Source organism: Octopus sinensis, linkage group LG2, assembly GCF_006345805.1.
Source record: "Octopus sinensis linkage group LG2, ASM634580v1, whole genome shotgun sequence".
Lineage (NCBI taxonomy): Eukaryota > Metazoa > Mollusca > Cephalopoda > Octopoda > Octopodidae > Octopus > Octopus sinensis.
The window spans coordinates 172,265,391-172,285,357 of NC_042998.1; the positions used below are offsets into that span (position 1 = coordinate 172,265,391).

Sequence of the window (19,967 nt, forward strand, 5' to 3'; positions counted from 1 at the left end):
TTGATTTTTATCATCTTTGTTTATGGAAGAACAAAAGGAAACTAATGAAAATAGAGTAAAATTCATTCCTCCTCCCTGCCATGATAGTAATGATTTACAAGTACTGTTTTAGTATTTGCTTTTCATCAGTAGCCAGAGATAAAAATTGCGATGGTTTTATTTCTTTGTAAATCTTTCACTTTAAAGAATTCCTACATATATTGGATTTAACACTTTATTTTTATAGAAGATAGATAAAGTTTTTTTTTTGTATCAGCTCCAACTCTCCAATATTGTTGGGTGGGTGTGAAATTTATATACCTAGTAATTTATTTCTCAAGTGCTAGCTTGCCACCCAAAATGCAAACTCCCTTCCCTTGCCTTTGTAAGGAGGGGGTGTTTCACTAGCCATATGATATCCCTATTGGAAATAACTCTATGTTCAATTTAGTCAGATTAGTACTTATGACTGCTGCTTCTAGTTAGCTGTCTGCTAACTAGTGATAATACTACTGCTACCACTGCCAACTTTTCTAGGTGAGCTAGTGGGAGAATAAATAAGTTTTGTATGAGTCACTTTCGCATTAGTTCCCTCCAAACATCCACCATCCTTCTCTTCCTTTTTCTCTCTCCCTTCCTCCACCTTCTCAGATTGTGAAACAAATAACAAGTGACTTGGGTCCATTTTTCTCCCTCTTTACACAGCATATTTCTTGTGCTTACAAAGAAAAATACTTTATTTGTGCTAAATCTCTGAACAGTGGTAGTAGAAGTTGTTTTGCTATGGTGCATGGCTGGAGAGATTCTCCAGCCACATGATGATACTTAGAATATTGTCAGTGATCATAGTAGCAGCAGTGGTAGAAAATCTAGCAGCAGTAGCATTGCAGATTTTTGGTATAAGACTATTAAGCCTTATTTTATTGGATTCTAAAAAGTTTTGTAATTGCTTTTATTTAATTATTGAGAATTCTTAGTTTTCTGTATCTTAGTCCTTTTTCTTTTAATAATACATGGTGTTACTTAGGATAAAAGATTTCATTTTTCAAAATAATTTAGTAATTTAAAAAGCCTAAGAACATTACTTTTTTTATTTGAAACATCTGTTATCTTCTACTTTTTTCCTTTTTGTGGAATAGTTTTATTAGAATGTAAACAAGGTTTTCTCGATAAAAGATTTAAAAAGCCTTATATATATTATTCTATTGAAATAATTATTTTTCTATGTTTGACTCTCAAGCAAGCAATTTTAACAAATAATTATAGCCACTTTTAATCTTTATAGTCCAACGTACCTTATCACAAAGTTCATAATTAATTATACTTGTTAATTTCCTGTTAGGAATGAAAAATCTAACACTTTGGACACTTGTTCTTATGGTACTTTTTGGTTATCTTATCCCCATTAAAAAATTGGATTATCTCCCCAGCTAAAAATATTGTTTAACCCTTGATAAAAGAAAAAAACTTAATAAACATGAAAAGTGAAAAGATTAAATGTCTCATTGAATCTGATAATATTTTAACAACAAATCATACAGAACTGAAAAAATTAAACATTTTATTGAATCTAATAACATTTTTATAACAAATCATACCATGCCTATTGAGGAGGCCAAAAGTCAATGTGTTAAAGTATTGAATCAAAAGGATCTAACCCAGTCTCTTGTCACCACATAAACTCGATATTTTAGTGGGGACATAACCCAATTTTTTTAATGGGGGTGAGATAACCCCAAAGTACTGTTCTTTCTTGGCAAGAAAGAATATGGAAACTAATACAATGGTTGCAGTGCACCTGAGCACTCTATACAATAAGCTCATTACTATATTATGGTCACGGGAAGCAACCTTGTTAGTGTCTAAATTCTACAGCAGTTGTATGAGCCAGTGCTTTTCTCAGACATGAGTACACAGGATAGTTGCTTGGGAAGCTCCAGTACTAGACCATGTATGATATGCTTATGCATGTTGGAACCCCATTGCATTGTTTTTCCTAGCAGGGGACTACAATGTTAAGATACCCCTGGTATTAGCTTTCATATTCTTACTTTCTAGAAAAGAAAAAGAAAAAAAATTGAAATACAGTTGTCTCAGACCTTCAATTTTTCATCCCTAATGGCAAATCGACTCATTGTAATACTCCCCCATCCAAACTTTTGCCGATTAACATTTAAAGATGCTGGCTCAGCAGTTTCCATGGTTTCTGGATCATACATTATATTTGCTTGTTGGTAAAATACCTACAATCCAGTTTAAAGAGTATTCAATTATAATTTAAATTTCTACAAGTTGTTTGATCTTGGTTGGACCTGATTTAGCAGATAGACCTTTGATGGAAAAAAAAAAAAAATACCAGCAATACCCTCATATCTTATATTATGTTATACTGTGTAGTTTTAGATGTAATTTTTTGTGGTCAGATGTAACTCAAGTGAAGTTGGACTGTTGTTTCTAACAGGTCAAGCCACCATGTAATGCTCCCCACCTTTTGGCTTGTGTAACTGTTTCAATCAGTCTGTGCCAATAAACATTTGATTTCATGTTTTTTTTCCACTCATCTTTTTATATTCTCTTTTAACTTTCATCACTCTGAGCCATTGCTAATAAAAGTTTGAAGTCAGTCAGTTTGTGTGACTTTCTTAGCTCTTTAACATTTAAACTGGCCATATCTAGCCTAAATATTCTATTATATAGGTTGTACTGATGCATCTCAAATTATCTTATTTTCTGTTTTAAAAAGACACTAACTTTAAATATGTCAAAACATATTTTCAAATTATCAGAAGTTTTTCAGAGTTGTTTACAATTTGTAATGGATGAGCTATTTACTGAGAGTTTGATAGATCCAATGTCAACAATTTTTATAATTGTTTTGTGAAAGTGTCATTCATGAAGCATAGCATATAATAATCACCGAGGTATTAAGTTTTTATAGTTTCATTCACAAAAGCAGCCTTGTTAAATTTTTATTCTCACTCCTTCCTCTTGCATTCAATTTCATATACAATTGTTTTATGATGGATCATAATTGACATCTGTTTTTGATGAATTTTCTCATAGATTCCAATTCACCATTTTTTGTTGTTTTTACTTGGTTTTTTGCTCATGATGTTTCACATGGTTTTAACTGGACCATTTCAGGATTGGTTACATGTCTTTATTACCAGCTGCCTTGTTGGTCATGGGGTTAATGTGTTTATCCTGTAACCAGAATTAAACAAGATTAGGAGTCTCTACTTCATGTCAGTCATGCTAATTAATTATTTACATCTATTCAGTTCAAAATAAAAATAAAATAAGTAATTTTGTCACTCGGAGGTTTGGTAGTAATTATAATTTGCACATAGTTTGATATTGTTACAAGGCTTTCTATTTTAATGCAAGCAATAAACTCCCAGCGAAGTGAGCATTCAACTAATTCTTTTGACTCCTAATACCCTTCAGTAAAGTAAGAACCTGCATATGCCATCTTCCCTCTATCATTTATAATACACACTCATATGCGTTGCATACCACTAATTATGGGTAGTGAAAAAAGTAGAAAAAATATTTGGAATAAATGCACCAGCATTTCTTTAGGATATTACAATCCATGAGAAGAGTGTTTTAGTTGGATTTATAATTTTTATATGATACATTGAGAAAGTTCATGAGACCAAGACAAAACAAAAGTAAGTTCAATAGTAATTTATGACCTTTACTAGTGTAGACCATAAAAGTACACCTGTTAATTTGACATTGTGGAAATCACGTTCTTTTTTTTTTTTTCTGGAAAATCTCATTTTGATAATGATGGTGTAGTTAAAGAGGTATTTAACTTTACTATTCAGTTACTAGTGATGCATAACATTATTGTGTTGTCACAAGAGAAAGTTTATATATTGAGCATACTTATTTTAGTTTTGTTTTAAAAACCCATTTTTATTTTGCATTTCTTTTTTCAAAAGAAAGAAAATCTTCAAATTTTTGTATTTGAGCATTAAACATTCAGGTTCTTGTAATTCTTTTTAGTTTGTGTGTGTGTGTGTTTCTGTTTTCTTTAAACAGAATTTTAAATTTTCAGCAAATCAAATTAAAATGTTTTAAAATCATTTCATTTAGGATTTTGTATTCTATTAATAAGTCTCATTTTACTGAACTGCTATGTTAAGGTTTATAAACAAACCACTTTAGGCTGTCAAATCCTGCAGAAAGACACATGTACAAGATCAGTTTCTACCTACCAAATTCACTAACAAGATATTGGTTGACCTGAAGGTGCCATGCAGTAGGACTGAACCTGAAGCCACATGGTTGTAAGGCGAACTTCTTAACCCTTTTGATACCAACCCGGCTGAGACCACCTCTGGCTCTGTAGTACAAATGTCTTGTTTTCATAAATTTTGAATTAAAATCTACCACCAAACCGTAGTCAAAATTTGTTCCTAACACCAGCTTAATGATAACAAAGTTATTTTACTAATTTCTTTGTTATATTTAAAGTTAATTGAAAGAAACACAGAGCATCTCAGAATAAATACGGTAACAAAAATTTAAGCACATGGCCATGCCTGTGCCTAATGGATCAAAGTAGTGAGACTGTGCCAATGGTTGCATGAAGCTTTTATATTGATAGTTTGATGTCAAACATGAAGTAAGCTGCACTTGGCTAAGCTCATACACTGAAATTTCATAGGGCAAAAATTGTTATGAGCCTGCGCATAGATAGCATTAAATGTGTCATGGCTACCAATGCCTCACTTATATTCTGATTGTTTCCTATCAACAATTACAAACAAAATTTTGTTATCGTTCGTTAGACATTTATTGACATGCTGTCTAGTTTGGACTTGCATGTGAAATAGAAGGAACATTTGTAGGGAAAATGTAATATAAGTGATTTTAAAAAAGTAATAAAATGTTTATCAATTAAGCTTGTGCAGTAGATGTAACTGCTTTTCCTAATGTGATCCGTACATGCAGGGATTGGAGGGGAGAGGAATAACATTTACTTATGTATAATGGACACATTTAATTTTAAGTAAAAAGTGCATGTTCATCATCATCTTTTAACATCCGTTTCCCATGCTGGCATGGGTTGGACGGTTTGACTGAGAACTGGCAAGCCAGGAGGCTGCACCAGGCTCCAATCTGTTCTGGCAAGGTTTCTACAGCTGGATGCCCTTCATAATACCAACCACTCTAAGAGTGTAGTCGGTGCTTTTTACGTGCCACCAGCACAGGGGGCCAGTCAAGCGGCACTGGTAACAACCACTCTCAAATGGTGTGTTTTATATGCCACTGGCACAGGAACCAGTCAGGCAGCACTGGCATCAACCATGCTCGGATGATGCTTTTTATGTGCCACCGGCACGGGAGCCAACAAGGTGGCAATACATAATGAATATGGTAACTCCTGGTGTCAAAAACCATGAATGTTGCTGATGGACTATAACATGGCAGTTAAAAGATCAGTTGTATCCAGTCTTTTTGAACTGAAAGATTCTGGCAAAACTCTATTCTGGTAACTTCAGTGTTATGTTAACCCATTTTAACCCTGTTGAAATTTTGAAGATAGTTATATAAATAGGAATAACAAACATACAGAAGCGTCCAGTTAACCTTTATTGCAGTAAATAAACTAAATACAATGATTAAATACAGCAAGCACTATTTTGCATCCAACGAACCTTTATTGCAGTAAAGAAACCAAATACAACTGTCCACAAACGAGGACAGTGGGTTAATATGGATTAAGGTTGTAAGAACTTCAACAAACAAATCAATCATCAACTGATTCCTCATTTCTGGATGTATCCTTCTCTAGATACCAATTTGTGTCCATGTGAAGGCACAATTGTTTGTCTGTAAAAAGTAATTACTGTTGCAGAATTTGTGGCATTGGGCTAGATAATTTGTAGTAATTAGTTATCTTTATATTTTGAGTTCAAACACTTCCCAAATCTAAAGTCAAATATTAGGGGTGATTCAATCAACTATACTTCTTCCCCAGCTCGATAGCTTTGTGTTGATGTTTTAAAAAAAAATGTAGAAGTGCTGTCAACGGTTGGCTCTCTGGTATGTTTTGTAATCTCTTAGCTGTGTTAACAATCCAGTTTTAATGCCATCATAATTTAAATGTTTTTTGTTGACCTGGATGAATTTACTGCAAAATATATTGCTGTTCTACCTTGTCTGTGAGGTCCAACATTATGAAATCTAATTTCTTTTCTATGTCTTTTATATTTTTCACCTACCACAGATACATCTACTGTTAAAACCTGTCATTTATCTACTGTTATTTATCCACATCTCTTTTCTATATTGGTACATTTGCCTTTTATATGCATCAATTTTCTTACATCACTTGCACTCCACTATCATACTCAGCTTCTCCACCTTCACACTTCCCTCTATTTTTCTTTTTTTGCCAACAGAATTACTTCCCTGAATATTTTTCATCTGTTTATATTTTATTAACTTTATATTCACACTAAAACTCCCTCCTGAATTGTGTCACATAACCAGAGAAATTCTCATTGTATAAACCACATATCCATGTAGTTTATTGACTTCATGTCAATGCTTCCACCATTGCCAACCACTCCTGAATATCTTGGTCATCTAAAGTCCTGATTCATTCCCAGTCTGTTTGATACCCAGCTACATTAACCAAATACTTTTCCAGGTGACAGTAAAATCTTGCTGATAATAGGTGCTTCAGTTTTTGTAATATTGACTTTTGACTCTAGACCACTCTTCCAAATTTGGAACAAGTAGATTTTTCAGTGAAACTCGGTTATCTGTATAGGAGTTTTAAGGACATGATTTTTCCGTTTTTTTTTTTTTGCTTATCATTTCTTACATGTTAAAATATGGTTTTATTAAACATTTACATGTACACTAAAACCTCATTAAGTGCAGGAGCTTGTTGGTGGTAGCTATAAACCACTGGTTATTGGTGCACACCACTTACAAATTTATGGAGGAGTTTTGAGGTTTTTCATGACACTGCTTTTAGCACTGTTATGCCTTGCAGCACTTTTGCAGGCTATTCATGTATCATGTCTCATTAGGCATTTAATTGTACAACACTGGACCTGTCATGTTAACAAGAACACCTGTATGAATTCACTTGGCATTCTAAAAATAGCAACTAAATTCTCTTGTACACTTGTTTTAACAAATGATAAGGTCTTTACGCCAGTGTTTTTGACTGTAGCTCTACTCAATCAGGGTAAACCTGGAGTTTAAAAAAAAAACACTAAAAAACACTAGGTGTGTTCAAAATGTTTCTCCAGATGGACAAATGCAAAGAAGAATTATTTGTTCTTAGCTAAGAACATTTTCTTTCTTTTTTTTTTCCTTTGATTTTTGTCACTGGAATATGGTATTTACAGTTTCAGCTTTAGATACAGACCCAAATTGGATTTTGTTCAGCCTAACTTTGTCTGCCATTAACTTTACTATGACCCTTTCTATCATGTTCTTGATTTGCTCTTTTATCTTAAGGTTTCTTTAATTACCCATATCTAATGTCTTCATTTCCCTTTATTAAATGGTTTGATTTGATCCTGGATGCATGCACTGTGTTTATGAAAAAAATAGGAGAGTCAAAGCTGAAATGCTTGTCATTTTTCTTTTCAATCAAGACTAACCTGGTTCTAAACTACAACCTGATTAAATAACCAAGAAAGTAACTTAGTACTTATTTAGTTTGATGCTCTCAACATCTCAGCAACTTTCCACCATGGATTTACTGTTACCATTACTTTCATGCCCTTAATTTTTTTAATTAAACAATAGCTAAATTGTATGACTTATACAACTGGCTATACCCATTTATATTCATCCATCATCATCATCTTATAGTTACACTTCCATGCCTTTTACTTTTATGTTAATACAATTTTGAAGTATCATTCTGAGGCTATTATTAATCATGATTGGTGTAGTCAGAAATTGTCACCTTCAAATCTAATGCTTGTAGCTTAGTTTTTCCTTGGGGCTGGCCAGATCGGAGTAATCTCAAGATTAATCAGCCAAAATTGCGAGGATGATCCGGTTCTTGACTAGAGGCTTCGAATCGCCCGTCCGTTTTTTGTATCGTCTATTTGAATGTTTTGCATTCTTGTCTTATTTTGTATTTATATATATATATATATATATATATATATATATATATATATGTATATACACACAAATGTTAAATGTTCTACTAATGAAAGTAAAACATTACCTTTATTAATAAAAAAAAAAAAAATTGTTTTGAGCCTAAAAATAATGCATTAAATACTTGCAATAAATCCCATGTTACCTATGTGAAATACCAAATTTACTAGTATCTACTACTACTTGAGTTGAAAGCCACTATTCTAAGCAGAAGGTTATGGAAATGCAATATACAAATGAGTGGAAATAGAATATATAATATTTAACATAAAGATTACATAAATTCTTGTCTGTTATAACCTTTCCAAAGACAACAAAAAACCAAAAATGTTTCTTACATAAGAGGTGGCATGAAATGAGAACGGAGAATACAAATGAATTATTGTAGGCTACTTTGCAGATGTCCTCAATACTTGCTCATACTGTAAAAACACATGTGAAAGTATGATGCTGAAGTTAATGTTGGTTGAAATATCTAACAAAATATGCCAATTAATTTTAAATGCTGTATTATGTGTGTGTGTTGTCTGTAACAAACTTGCAAATGAAAAAAAAAAAGAATTATTAATTTTTATGCAGCATATAGTTCTTTAATCTTTGTCAGAATTTTAGAACCTTTTAAGTAGTATCTATTTGCATGCACTTCTAAGAGTGTGGTTTGCATTCTTTTTCTTTCTCGTTGTTGTTGGAACAATAGCAAAAAAAAAAAACCTAGGTCAGAACAATTAGCCAGAATTTCTGACATAAGTTTAGTGTTGCCAGTTTGATGGTATTTATATTAGCATAATCTCTGAGAGGGACCAGTTGGCACAGAATTTAGAACTATCTGTATGTAATCAATGAGAGCACCTCCCTAAAGTTTTTGGCACAGGCTATTAATATGGTATGAAATGGTTGGTTTAGACGTAATTTCTATTCTGAGAAGCTGTGTGTTATTCTGATTTTCTAATCAAGAGTGCTTATTTATTTATTTATTTGGTATACTTTTGAAAGAAGTATATTTATAGTTTATTAGTCATTTTAAAGGGGAGCAAGTATGCAAATATTTACATCATATTTGAGTTTATTAACATCAGGTTTAAGATATCTTGATGCAATTTTCATGAGTTACCTTCGATTTTTATCAGTATATTACTGTTGGTGTTTTTTCTTGGTAATACATTTAAATTTCATATCTGAAGAAAGATTTAGAATGTCTAAAAAAAGATGGTATTAATCATAATTCAGATGTTAACTTTTTTGTTTGTTAGTTTTCATTTTTTGTATTCTTAAAGAGTATTGACCCTAAACTTCTTTAATGGCCAGAAGTAAGCCTTACTCAGTAGTTCATTGTCTATGAAAAAGGTAAAAAGGTCATAAAAGAAGACCAATCAAAAAGATGTTAGCACATTTTATTGTACGAGAACACACAGTAATAGCTTCAAAATTTTGGGATTCTATTTTTTCACTTGGTATTTATTTGTTATATGATGATAGAAGGTGGCTAAGTACTCTAATCATCAGTTTTGACTTAATAATCATAGCAGTGAATGTTCCATCATACTGTTTTGTTAGGTAACAGCAAATGTTATGTTTTCTCCTATTAAATAACTCCAAGGTGAGTAAAATATCAAGCTATGGCTTTGTATCATATAACAAAACAGTTTACTACCTGATGTTCTTCAATTAACAAGTTAATTCTTCATTTATAAATGTCTCTTAATTACAAACTACTCTTCATTATTTTAGTTAAATCTGTAAATTTGTAATTAAGTCTGTAAATATATTTTATTACATTATAGTCAGTTCTCCTCTTCAATTAAAACACACATCCTCATTGCTTTAAGTTCCACTTTTCCATGTTCACATGGGTTGGACAGAATTTGTTAAAACTATGTGATAGTCCATAGTACCGAGTATAGGTGCTATTATCATAGCATCTCTCTGCATTCCAAAGACATGATTTCTTTTATGTCATTGAAGTTTGCTGTCAGACTTTTACTTTCTGATCTGTCCTGCATGGTTGCACCTACAGAGAGATTATTCTCCCTCCAGCATAACCAGGTCACAAGCATGTTTTTTTTTCTTTGGTAATAGATTTAGAATTTAAATTTCCAGAATTTTTGTAATACACCAACATACAGTCACAGATCCACACATACACAATATGAATATATGTGGACACTACTGGAGGGCTGTTGATTCTCAAGAGTTCTTCCACCCTTTAGCAGGTTTTGTATTACATCTTGCCGGGTGTCCAAATAGCAAAGTAAACCTTGGTGGGGTTGCCATACACCTGACCATAGAACAGATTGTACTTGGTTACATGTTACTAGCAGCACTGAGTGATCTACTAAGAAAAATGCAAGGCAGTTCTTGGAGACAAGTGGTTAATGATGTTTGTGTGCAGGCAGCACAATAACAGTATAGTTTGCTAATGGAGGATGTATTTCATGATAGCTTTGGCTTTCTTGAGAATCTTTTAGAAAATTGTTGCTTGATATGAAGCATTGCCATTTGACAGCCTTCTCTCATTTAAAATGGTTGTTGTTTAACTTTATGTTGACTCAAATCAAGTACACCTATAATCAAAGGCAATTCAGCTGACTATTCCATGCCTTTACAAAGTTTTTTTGGACTATATCATCTAATTTATCCTTCTTTTAAAAACAGTTTTGATTTAGAGTTCTATCTGTTATTTCTTGCAGGCCAAATGACCACTTAGGGCCTTGGTGTGCAGTGCTGAATGTGTTACTTTATACATAATGAAAATGATACTACTTTTGGGAGACAAATTATTAAGACAGTATTGTCTGGAAAAAGAGTAATGGTTTAAGGATTGGATATTTTTGGCCATAGAAAGTGTGTGTTGTTATTAAGTTTGATATAGTAATCAATGATAATGAGAAACAGTCTCTATTACCTGCTGTAGAATATTATCAGACACATAAAATTTTATGCGCGCGCGCACACACACTCTGAGCAAAGAGAGTCCATTTTCCATGTTGGTATGGGCTGGACAGATTAACAGGATTTTATGATCCCTAAGAGCTGTGTCATACTCCTGTCAGTTTTGGTATGGCTTCTACAGCTAGATGCCCTTCCTAACACTAGTCACTTTAAAGCATGTACTGGGTGCTATTTTCATGCTACCAGCACTAGTAAGGTTACCAGGTAACTTGTAAGGCCAAAAAAAAAAAAAAAAAAACAGGAAAGGGAATAGGATAAAAGCCCCTTTGACTAAGTGGCATGGGGCATTGGTTTATGAATAATAGTTTTATAGAGCAATTAAGTTTTACATATTTGCTAAATGAACTACATTAACTTTGACTAATTGTGTACTCTTTTAGCTAAAACTCAACTGTAATTTTGTTATGATGTCAAATTTATACATTTGTTTTTCCCTTTCAAAACTATGAAAATGTTTCTTGTGGAATGTTTAGAAAGTTAACATCAACTAGTTTTATTAAAAATTTTTTTTTTTAAATTGTGATCTACAATATACCCATTACATAATGCAGTGAAAGTATGTTCTACATGTGGAAATTAATCAGTTGTAGTGTCTGCAAAATAAACATTAGTGGCATTTATTATTTATTGTTTTTTTGGGTAGGGCTGAATGGTAGAGTGGCAGATAAAATGTTTTGTAGGTTTTTTGTCATGTCTTTTTACATTCTGAGTCAAATTCTGTTGGAGTCAAATTTACTATTCAACTTTTCAAAGATGATACAAGTACCAATTATTCGGGTCTATCAAATTGACTATAAGAAAGGAGGTTGGAGATTGTCTGTTAGAAATAATTTTTGTTTTATTCTAATGTTCGTTGTAAAAATGAAATTTGTGTGGAGAGTAGGAAGGACCAAGCTACATACGTGCACATTTTTCTCTCGTAAATGTCTAGAGTTTAAATCCACCCCCACCCCCCTTTTTTATGACGCTTTTGAATTTTGCTGAAACTAACAAATGATTACAAGTCATTTTCTAATCTGTTTGGATGCTTAAAACTACTTGAAATTCCATAAGAAATCAGGAAATATTTTCTGGCCAAGCCCTGTTGTTTTTGTATGGTTATTGTTTTAAATTGTCTTTAAACTCACAGCTCTGACAATGAACTTTGAACCTTTTAAAAAGCTTATACAAGTTGACACTTGAGATCATAATGGTGAAGTTATTAGGAAAGGATTTTTTTTTAATACTTTTGTTGGTGTTTGAAAATTTAGTCACAAGTATTTGTTTAATAATCCTATTAAGAATAGTCTCTGTTCTATGATAGCTTAAAAGAAATAAAAGCTCTCGACCATTATTTTATGTAAGAACCTTTATAGCCAAGGTACTACTCCCTCCGTGTTTTTTTACTGTGAAAAGTAATTTAGTATATTTTGTTAGTAAAATGCTTACAGAAAGTTAATGGACAAATAACTAGAACTATTTACACATTAGGTTACTTGGCTGAACTGAACTGTTAAGATTTTGTTTATTTCCTGTTGTAATCTATTTCTAAGCCTGCACCTTTCATATCCTGCTCTGTATACTTTTCAATCAGAATCGGACTTGAGCTGCTGCTGAAATTCTCTTAATGCTACTTGTTGAAATATTTTGTGTTATTTTTTTAATGAAAATATGTACAGGTTGTTAGTCTGCGTTCTGCTGCAGGCAGCAGCATATTGTGTCCATGAGTATTGCCTTTTTATAGAAACTGAAGATTAAAATTTTAATATCAATTTTAATCTGTCTAGGAGTCAATGTGTAAATTATTAATCTATTTCAAGGTACTAATACTTTTATAGAAGTTGACTGGTGGGCTGCTAATCTTTGTAGTGAGAGGAGAGGTTGTTAATCTCTCAGGTGTTAATAGTGGTTCTATGGCTAATTTCTCTTGGCAGTTGTTCGTTCTGTTGCTAATCCTTCTGAGAGGTGTTGGTGGGTATCTTGCTAATTCTAATGTGGCTTCATTCCAGGTTCTGTCAGCTCAGCTGGTAGATTTAACTAACTACTTTGCCTAAGATTATTTTCTTTCTGTATTCTACAACAAAGTAGCTGCCAATCTCTCATAACATATTCTTAGTTGTCTGTGCTATATATGCTATATGTTATGTACTATAAATTTTATAATGCCACACTGTCCAACAATAAAGAAAGTATAGATATAATTGGGCAGAGTGAGCTGAAACCTACCAACAGTTATTTATATATCATGATAGTGATGAATACAATATTGTTTATTCAAAAGTAACTCTTGTTATAATCTTGTTTATGTTTCTTATGTTTATATTTAATGTTATAAATTTTTTCTCACCTTCTGTGCTACAGGTGAGTTCTGTGTTATTTTTCTGAAGATATATTTTCGATTGGTAGGTTATAGAAACTTTTTAAATATTGTCTATAACATGGCATTTATGATCACTTGAGAAAGCCCAATTATGCTTATGTTAATCTTCATTAGTGTTTTATATAGTGTTTCATTATAAGATAGATCTTTTTTCCTCTATGTATGTAGCCTTTCTGATGTACTGATGTAAGAGAGGGATAGAGATTTAAAATAAATTTGTCTTAAAATAGTTAGGGTCTAAGGATTACTGTTCTATTTTTCATGAGTCTAAGGATTACTATTTCTGTTTTAGATATTGCAATATGGTTCTGTTGCTTATTGGAATTATTTACTTAAGATGTTACAAGCCACTTAGAAGAAATTCCTCTCTTGTGAGAAAGATGGGGAGGGAAGCTTTCCATGAGTAATTGTAATATGGGGGCATGTGCTGTAACAGCGCATCTCTGCATCCACCATGTATTGGTGATTTCCTACTGCTCCTGGTGGACAACATCTTTGTACCACTCAGGTGACAACCCTCCAACCCAGGGGTTCTCAACCATTTTTAATCTATGGACCCTTTTGATCACTATTTTATTCTGGTGGACTCCTAAAGCCATTCAATATTCAAAAACTGGTTTTATAGAAACTGCTTTCAAAATTCTTATTTTGTTTTTCACATATTAAACTGTGTAGGTTGAAATGTGTAAAACATTAGAGACAGTAACCTAGCAATTTCTTGCAGTACATACTGATACATACATCTAAAGCAAAATTTTTTCAGAGTATTGTTGTTGATCCCTAATTTACTATTTTGCTGCATGGACCCTCAGGGACCATATGGACCTCAGTTTAGAACCACTGCTCCAACCTATGGGTCTGTTTGGGTAGTCGTTGCTGGTGAGGGTTGTACGAGTGCAAATCCTATCTCAACCTGTTATGTTACATGATAATTTTGCAGAAACTGTTGATAAATTTATTGTCCATTTGGAAAGATATCTTACATTCCTGAAGTTAGATGAGAAGGATAAATTAGATTTTATTTCTCTTAGTTTATTTTAAGTTGGGAAGATACACTAGTTAATTACAAGAATGAAATAAAGTGGCCTGAAATTACAAAAGAGGTGTTTGATGATAGCATTACATACTATTCAAGAGCTAAATATGTCATTGCATTTAAATTTACTTGCAGCTAAAATATACACAGTGAATGAATAAAACTCTGTTCATTGAAACAACAGACAGGACAACCTATTAATGACTTTCCCAGGTCTCTTAAAGAGATATCAAAATATTCTAAATTTTCTTATTTATGGATGAGATGATACAAGTGCTTATTGGCAAGGACTTAACATGGAAGCCAATTGAAAGGCAACAAAACTGGGAAACCTTTATATTAGAGGATCTGGTTTCTGTAGTCTGGATGGAACAGTTCAGGTGGCTATAGAAGATCTTCTGTTAATAAACAGTGCCTTAATTGAATCAGTTTGAGCAGCTTGTTAAATGTTGTAATTAGTTGTTTTTGATTTCTGAAAACATAGTGAAAAAGCTTGGTATTGAATCACACTCAGCTTAAATGATGCCATCTATTGATGGAAACAAGCTAAACCTGATTGTAAAGACAACGCCTAGCAATTGCTACCTTACACCTGAAATATCTCTTGAGAATATCTGATTCTGCAATTTTGAGAATCTCTAATTTATCGCAATTCCAGTCATTTCAAATGGAATTTAAGCTACACCCTTGACTTTGCCGTCTATGTTGATCTGAAATCGAAGAGCGTGTTTGTGAAAGTTTCAAAACTCCAAATATTTACTAACACAAGCATAGAAATTTCTACACAAGCAATACCCATACATTGCCCATCCCACTTCAGAATTGCTCGTTTAAAGACTGGCAGAATTCATTAAAGTTGAAGTTAATAAACTACTAGTTGAGGGAATAATTACACATCCAAAAAGTTGTCATGGCATTCTCAAGCTGTTTTAGTCAACAAAAGTGGTGGCAAAAGACATTTAGTGGTTGACTCTGTCTGCTATTAATAGATACACACAGCTAGATGCATTTCCCATTCCACTCATTAGTGATGTTTTAAGCCAAGTTCACGGAAATCATCATTTTAGTACTGTTGACTTTTGTTCAGTATATTATCAAAAGCCTTTGCCTTCTCAGAAATATTTCAGCCTTTGAAGCAAATAATTATCCTAATTTATGCAATTGCCTTTTAGAGTAACAAATGGAATGTTGATTTTTAGCAGAGTAATGAGAGAAATTGTTAGGGATTTAAAAGGGGTAGTTTGTTATTTGAAGTAGGATATGTGGGGAAAATAGGATGTATATTTGGAAGATTTTCTATGAAATAAACAAAATAAATGTTATGACAAAATAAGGAAAACTGTTTGGTTTGAAAATATATATTGTGTGAATTCTTTGTCTCATGTATGTGTGTAGGCAAGCAGACAAGCATACTTACATGTTTGTGTGTATGTATGAATGTATGTTAGGTATGTATATGAAGCAAAGAATTCTCACTTTAATGAATATTAAATCATTGCTTTCTAGAGCATTAAATATGTAACCATCTCATAGCATTTGAACATAATTCTACACTGGAAAATTCAAATGATTTTCTCTTTAATTCTTTAATGTTTCCTAATTGTAGGCTTCTTTTTGAAAATTGGTCCATCTTCAGAAAGTATTTAAGGAAAAAAGATCCCTTTGTTAAAAAAAGGTGCTCTTTTACTACCATAGTTCAATTTGCCATATAGAGGCATAATAGTCTGAGCAAGCTGCTTATTTTGAACTTTTGAATCTAAAAGTCAGTACTGTGTTGTGCCTGGAGTCACTTTGAGCCTAGAGTCTGGTGTTTCATGTTTACTGAATTGTTTCTCTTGTCTTGCGCCTGTTTGTCTCATTATTTTATCAAGTGGTTCTTCTATGAAAACTTGATCTTATAATTACTAATTAAGAAACCTATCTCCTGTTCAATAGGATATAAATCAATCACATGTTCTGTTTAATCCATAGAATAGACTACATGTTAATTTTTGAGAACTAATTCTGGCTAAGCCAAATATGGGAAATACTAATCTCTGGCAATCAAGTTGTCCAGATGGAATTTGAACCACTTAACTTTTGGCTCCCACGCTTATACTGTGGAAAGTCTTTTGTTGTTTTGAGTTATCCTTGTACTGAACATTGTAAATTTGTAATTCTGATTTCATGTTCTTCTTATGTTATTCTCTGAGAATATATTTTCACATAGTTGATAATAAATCCATTTTGGCAAAAGTCAATGCTTTTTATATGAGATGAAGCTTTTCTAATTATTCTGAAGATTGATTGCTTTTATATTAAAAATCTATTTAGAGAAAATTTGTCTCAGAGGTTAATTTAGATCTTCCAGTGTTTATTATTAATATATGAGGATTATTTTATTTTTAGTTTTACTTTGGAAGTTTAGAATTGGCAGTTTAAAAATTTGGCACGTTATATGAATACTTTGTTATATTTTAACTATCTGTAACAAAAGAAATTGATCTTTACTTTGAAACTGGTATACATGCTTATCTTAGTCCTTGTAACAATAACTTAATTCTGTAAAAGACTATTTTTGTAACTACTAGTGTAAATTATATCAGCAGTAACTGATAACTATCAGTATATATAGAGATAATATTCGCTTTATAAACTGTACTAAAAGGAGGGATAAGGCCAAAAAAGAAAAATGGAGTTTTACAATACAAACACTGCTAGTTTTGCTCACTTTTATCGCAGTGAGGTTAAAGAATGCAAATGAATCAATGTCACTCAGAGTAATTATTAGTGTTAGTGATATTGTTTACTTGGCTCATCTCATTTAAATTCATGTTTATTTTTCTGGTTAGATTAAAAAAAAACAAAAGTGGGGAGGGCGGATAATTTATTATCTCTTATTGTGCCTTTTGAATTGAACTATCTCTTGGTCACCCACTTACTCTCTTGTCAAAAGGGGTTGAGCATTTTGAATTATTGATTTTTAAACAGATGACCTTACGAAGGACATCTAGCTGTAAAAACCAGTCCAAAGCAGACACTCGAGTATGATGTGCATTGTACTCTAGTGACAAGGACTGTAGTCCTTAACTCATTGGGTCCTTGTCAAACTGCCACATGCACCCCAGTATGGAACAGATGTTAAATGATGATTTTTAAGTTGAATATATATATATATATATATGTATATGTGTGTGTGTGTGTGTGTGTGTGTGTGTAATGGGCTTCCACACTGTTTCTAGTTCACTCACCAAATTCACTTACAATAGCTTTAGTAAAAGATACTTGCCTAAGGTACCATGCAATGGGGCTGAACCTGAAACCATGTGGTTGCAAAACAAGCTTTTTAACCACACACCCATGCCTGTGCCCAAAACATTTAAGTGGCGTTCAACAACTAATTTTTTCCTTTGACTTCTAGCAAATTATGAAGAAACTTTATAGTAGTGTGTGATTACCAAATTTTGACATTGAAACAGCTTCCTATGACTTTAATTTGTAGTTGTTCTATGATAATTAAAAAAATAATATAAAAATGAGAAAATGCGTCAGAACAATTAGTTTCATCTAGCTGAAAACAGTAGTTAGACTTTTCGATAACATTGCAGCCATAATCATCATTTAATGGCATCTTTCTGTGTAAATGTGGTTTAGATGCCTGTTCAGTATTATCATCACTAATTTTGATGCTATATTGACTTGTCTCGAAAGGGCTCATTGGCCTCATCATTTCATTCCATGTTTTCTTCGGTCTTTAGTTAATGATGATTTTTTTTGTAATCCTCACCATTCATTTATTTACATTGCGTGTCAATAGCAGTATAGTTGTCTGTTGCAAATATTGGCTGATGCCTTTGAATGTCTCTCAGAACTGCTCTCAACTCACTTATGCTCTGCCTTTCAGTCAAGTTTGCCAATCCTTTCTGATGATTTTTATATTAGATGATATCTATATTTATGAGTGTAAATTATATAGATATCTATGAATTCTCTCCCTCTCAAACACACACTCACAAAAGAAACGTATGCTAGAATGCTAAACTAAAATTATTACTTAAAGAAATTTCAAATATGAAGTATTAAAATTTTTCTTATTTTAAAATGTAAGTATATAATTGATGTATAAACCATTATCTACAAGGGTGTACCAATAAAAATTCAATGTTTTTAACACCTGTGCTTCATTAGAGTTTTATACCTGTTTCCAAGCTGTTTGTAAAAATGGAATTTTTTTAATTATATAATAGTATTTGTATGTTTATGTTTTGGGTTAGGAGCAATAAAAATGTCTTTTATTACAACTATCACCACTAGTTTTGTAATGGGATTTTGAAATTAATCTTTGGATTATCAATGCTAATTAGTCATTTATCATTTTTAAAGTGTTATTAATTGGTTTTATGGTAATCTGTTTTGCAATTACTGTCAGAAACACCTAAACATGCATTACATTAATTTTACCCTGTTAGGCAAGATAGGGTTTGAAAATATTCCCTTATGAATATTTAGAGCTACTTTTTCTGTTTTTTAACATGGCACACTTTCTTCTGTTAATCACTCAATTGTGAAATGGCACTGATACTATATTCAGTTAGGTAACATTGTTTTCCTTTGGTTTAGAGCATTGACTAAAGGGGAGTTTAAAGTCAAAATCTTGTGGGTGGCTGTTCAGGATTTGTATTTCGTAGGCTTCATCTTAATAACATGTAATTTTATGTTCTTTTTGTATTAATGCCCATAAGAGAAGAGAGGAAACAAGCTAAACAAACCTGAAGTTTCTTTTCTCTGCATAAATACTAATGTTTGCCTTTCCTATTATCACCTGTTGTGACAGATTAGTAGAAAAGAAATAGAATGAATGTATGTCTCACCCAATACCTGCATTATATCCATTATATATACATATATATATATATATATAATGAAATGTAAAAGCACCTGCCTCGTGGAAGCAATGTGACCAGTCTTGCATAAATGGTATGTAAAAAGCACCTTTGGAGTGTTGGGCCATACAAAGACATCAAGCATTGGGCCTCATGGAGGCAATGTGGCTGATGTCAGTGTTGTGTAATTGGCACCTGTGCTGGTGGCATGTAAAATGTACCTTTCAAGTGTTGGGTTTCACAGAAGCAATGACAAATAACTGAGACCTTTGGCAATATGCCATGCTTGAGAAGGATACTGATTAAGCCAAGTGAAATTGTAGTCGTCGTAGATACCGGAGTCATACAAGTGGCACCCGTGCTGGTGGCTCATAAAAGTACTTGTTACACTCTTGAAGTGGTTGACGATAGTAAGAGCATCGAACTATAGAAACCATGCCAAATGAGGCTGGAGTCTAGTGCAGCCCCTCAGCTCACCAGCTCTGGTCAAACTGTCCAACCCATGCCAGTATGTACAACAGATGTTAAAAGATGTTGACGATGATTTTTAGATATATATATTTACATTGAGTCATCCCATAAATATTGCGGTTTTTTTTGTGCTACTTTTATTTTTCATAATTAAGAT

At 32.6% G+C, this 19,967-nt stretch overlaps 1 protein-coding gene and 1 long non-coding RNA gene across 10 annotated transcripts in view; both read left to right on the forward strand.

Moving 5' to 3' along the window:
- The window catches only part of LOC115229173 (protein phosphatase 1 regulatory subunit 12A), a 216,354-nt gene that overhangs the window by 78,411 nt on the left and 117,976 nt on the right, over positions 1–19,967 (forward strand). The window lies entirely within an intron of this gene.
- Positions 1,596–12,404, forward strand: LOC118762118. The gene is made up of 3 exons (XR_004997897.1): positions 1,596–1,724; positions 10,976–10,991; positions 12,394–12,404. It is a non-coding gene; the product is annotated as an uncharacterized LOC118762118 (long non-coding RNA).